The sequence below is a fragment of the Zea mays genome, chromosome 4, assembly GCF_902167145.1.
Source record: "Zea mays cultivar B73 chromosome 4, Zm-B73-REFERENCE-NAM-5.0, whole genome shotgun sequence".
Lineage (NCBI taxonomy): Eukaryota > Viridiplantae > Streptophyta > Magnoliopsida > Poales > Poaceae > Zea > Zea mays.
Window position 1 is genome coordinate 185026196 of NC_050099.1, and position 4490 is coordinate 185030685.

A 4490-nucleotide genomic window follows, 5' to 3' on the forward strand; every position below is an offset into this window, starting at 1 on the left:
GCCTTTAATTTCCGAAGGCCCAGAAGCAGGGCTTCGTACTCAGCAATATTGTTCGTGCAGCTGAAATCAAGTCTTGCTGCATAACAAGTTTTGACCTTGGATGGTGAAACCAACACAGCAGCTGCACCTGCTCCGAAGATTCCCCAAGAGCCATCACAAAACACTGTCCACACTTCGGCATCTTTATTTGCTTCTTCATCCTGAGCCCCTGGCGTCCAGTCGGCAATGAAATCTGCCAATGCTTGAGACTGGATCGAAGATCTATGCACATAATCAATGTAAAATTCGTTGAGCTCTGCAGCCCATTTCCCAATCCGTCCAGTAGCTTCTCTATTTCTCATTATATCCTTCAACGGCTGCGAAGAAGGAACAATGATATTGTATGCCTGAAAATAATGCCGAAGCTTCCTGGATGCCATTAAAACGGCATATAATACCTTCTCCAGCTCTGTATAATTTTTCTTTGAGACACTAAGGACCTCAGATACAAAATACACTGGAACTTGCTTCTTGAGCTGGCCATAAAGCTTCTCCTGGACAAGCGCCGCACTTACTGCTGAGTGCGAAGCTGCCACATATAACAACAGAGGAGCCCCTGGCGTTGGCGGAGTTAATGTTGTGAGATCTATCAAGTATTGCTTCAACTCTTCGAAGGCTTTTTGTTGACTTGGGCCCCATTGAAAGACTTCGGCTGACTTCAGCACCTCGAAAAATGGTAAGTTTCTTTCTGCTGATCTGGATATAAATCTGTTGAGAGATGCCAGCCTTCCTGTCAATCTTTGGGCCCCTTTTCTTGTAGTTGGTGGCTCCATTCGAAGTATAGCTTCGATTTTATTTGGATTAGCTTCGATTCCCTTTGTTGAAACCAAGCATCCAAGAAATTTACCCTTCTTTACTCCGAAGACACATTTCTCTGGATTCAGCTTCAAACCAGCTTGTCTGAAGCTGGCGAAGGTCTCCTGCAGATCAACAATATGATTTTCCTGCTTCGTGCTTTTGACGATAATGTCATCAACATAGGTCAACACATTTCTGCCTATTTGAGACTGAAGAACCTTCGCAGTCATTCTGCTGAAACTTCCTCCAGCGTTTTTGAGCCCCTCAGGCATCCGAAGATAGCAATACGTGCCACTTGGAGTTATGAAGCTAGTTTTCGGCTCATCTTCCTTTTTCATCCAGATTTGATGATATCCTGAGTAACAGTCCAAGAGACTCATGAGCTCTGAAGAAGCTGCTGCATCGACTAGAGAGTCTATCCTTGGCAACGGGAATTCGTCCTTCGGACAAGCCTTGTTGAGATCTGTGAAATCGATACACATTCTCCACTTGCCATTGGCCTTCTTCACCATAACAGTGTTAGCTAGCCACTCTGGATACTTCACTTCTCTGATAACTCCTGCACTGAGGAGTCTTTTTACTTCATTGCGAGCCCCTTCGGCCTTGTCATCAGACATTTTCCGAAGCCTCTGCTTTCGGGGTCTGAAGGATGGGTCAACATTGAGCGAATGTTCTATAACATCCCGATTTACTCCACAGAGATCATTAGCCGACCATGCAAAAACATCTTTGTTGTTGAATAAAAACCTTATCAAGGTTTTCTCCTGGTCTTCAGATAATTGCGAGCCCAACAGCACCTTCTGCTCTGCTATGTCCTCACACAATAGCATGGGCTTCGGCTGATCTGCTGAAGCTGCCTTCTCCCTTCTGAATTTGTACTGTTCACAAGCTTCAGTTCCATCTATATTATGGATTGCCTTGGAGTCGGTCCAGCTTCCTTCGGCCCTTCTAGCAGCTTCCTGGCTTCCATGGATAGCAATAGGCCCTTGGTCCGAAGGTATCTTCATGCAAAGATAGGCAGGATGAAGGATTGCTTCGAAGGCATTAAGAGTACCACGACCAATAATTGCATTGTAAGGATATTCCATGTCAACAATGTCAAACACAACTTGCTCAGTTCTAGTGTTGTTGATGAATCCGAAGGTTACTGACATGGTGATCTTGCCCAGTGCTACAATCTGTCTTCCTCCGAAGCCACAAAGAGGATGTGTAGCATCATGAATCTTATCTTCTGGCTCTTGCATTTGTCTGAAGGCTTTAGCAAATATGATGTCAGTTGCACTGCCTGTATCGACCAAGACATTGTGAACCAGAAATCCTTTGATAACACAAGAGATAACCATGGCATCGTTGTGTGGGTAATCTTTGAGCTGAAGGTCCTCTTGAGAGAAGGTAATAGGAATGTGAGACCATCTTGATTTGATGAAGGGTCCTTGCACCCCAACATGCTGTACTCTTCTCTGCGCTTCCTTCTTCTGCTTCTTGTTAGCTGGCTCTGAGGACGAGCCACCTGTGATCGGGAGCACCAGCTTCGGGTCCGAAGCAACTCCAGCTTGATTGTTGAACGAAGCCATCAGCTCAGAAAAGTGGAAGTGAGTTCACCGGAGGTGGGCGCCAATGTTGGGGACTTGTTCTCAAATGCTATGAATTAAGAACAAGGCAACATAGAATGTTAAATGATACTGTCCTTCGTCCGCGAAGCATTATTCCTTTGAGGATAATGGATCTTAGACGAAGGTTGATAAGCGTCTTATTATGAAGTTTAACCTTCGTAATAAACTTTCAATAAACGTTGTAGAATAATGCAAAATAAAAGGTAAGAATGAATAAATGATTCACAGATGCATTATATAATATTCACTTAATATATTGAATCATAAAATACAATGATACCTATGCCTTGACAAAGGTTGTATTCCGAGAAATGCGATTGCAAATGTCAGAAAAATGCGTGAACAGTAACGTAATACTGTTCACTATTTATAGGCACAGGACGCAGCCTGTGAGGAATTACAAGTATGCCCCTTATAAGAACTTACAACGTTGACTCAGACCTTTATGGACTAAAAGGTCATTCTATCTTTAAGTCGGTTTGTAATGCCGAAGCTCTGCGAAAAGGCACCTTCGGCTATCTTGTGCGAACAGCTTCATCCGAGGATCACTTCTTTCTATAAGACCTTCGGCGCTCTATTAACGTTTGTTATGTTGCTCTTCATGCAGGTTGTATTACCCTTCGTACTAATCTACCCCTTGCCGGACTTGGAGTGTTCTTGCGCGAGAGAAGTCCTGCCAACAGAAAATAGAGCGCGCGCCGCCGTCTGCCACCAGGGGGACTCGCCACCAGGTAGGCACCACTTGGAGAGTCCTGCGCGAGCTCGAGGTCTTTGTTGATGAGCCCCGCGGCGAGTAGAATTCTTCCTCTCTGTTGGGGTCGTACTTCGGTGCGCCGAAGGTCTTACACGAAGAAGCAGCTTCGGCTGAAGTCGTCTCCAAGAGATGGCCGAAGGTCCCTTTTCATGGAGCTTCGGCGTTTTAAACCGACATAGAGATAGAATGACCTTTTTATACATATAGGTCTGAGTCAATGCTATAAACTTTCGCAAGGGGCATAATTGTAATTTGTCACAGGCTGCGACCTGTGCCTATAAATAGATGAACAGTACCTCTGTACTATTCACGTGAACCTGTCATTTGCTTTCGCATCACGCTTGTACTTTTGCCTTCCGCAGGACCGAAGGTACATTTGTAATTCAAAGTCATTTACATTCATTAATACAAGTATAGATAATTCTATGACAATATTTAAATGTTTATTTCATATTCTATGATTTATGTGAATGCATCATTCTTCGTTGTTATGCTTACGAAGGTATGTCCTTCGTAACCTTCGTCCGAGATGCTTTATATCCCGAAGGGATATATCGTTATGGAGGACGAAGGATCTTAACACGTAACATTTTTTTTTGTGTTGCCTTGTTCTTAATTCTTAGCATTTGAGAACAAGTCCCCAACATTGGCGCCCACCTCCGGTCAACTCACTTCCACCTTTCTGAGCTGATGGCTTCGTTCAACACTCAAGCTGGAGCTGCTTCGGCTTCGAAGCTGGTGCTCCCGATAACAGGCGGTTCTTGCTCAGAGCCAGCTAACAAAAAGCAGAAGAAGGAGGCTCAGAGAAGGGTGCAGCATGTTGGAGTGCAGGGACCCTTCATTAAGTCAAAATGGTCTCACATTCCAATTACTTTCTCTCAGGAAGATCTTCAGCTCAAGGACTATCCTCACAATGATGCTATGGTCATTTCTTGTGTGATCAAAGGGTTTCTGGTTCACAATGTCCTAGTTGACACAGGCAGTGCAGCTGACATTATATTTGCCAAAGCCTTCAGACAGATGCAAGAGCCTGAAGACAAGATTCATGATGCTACGCACCCTCTTTGTGGCTTCGGAGGGCGGCAGATTGTGGCACTCGGGAAGATTACCATGCCGGTAACCTTCGGATTTGTTAATAACACAAGGACTGAGCAAATTGTGTTTGATATTGTTGACATGGAATACCCCTACAACGCCATCATTGGTCGTGGTACCCTAAATGCTTTTGAAGCAATTCTTCACCCAGCTTATCTCTGCATGAAGATACCTTCGGACCAAGGGCCTAT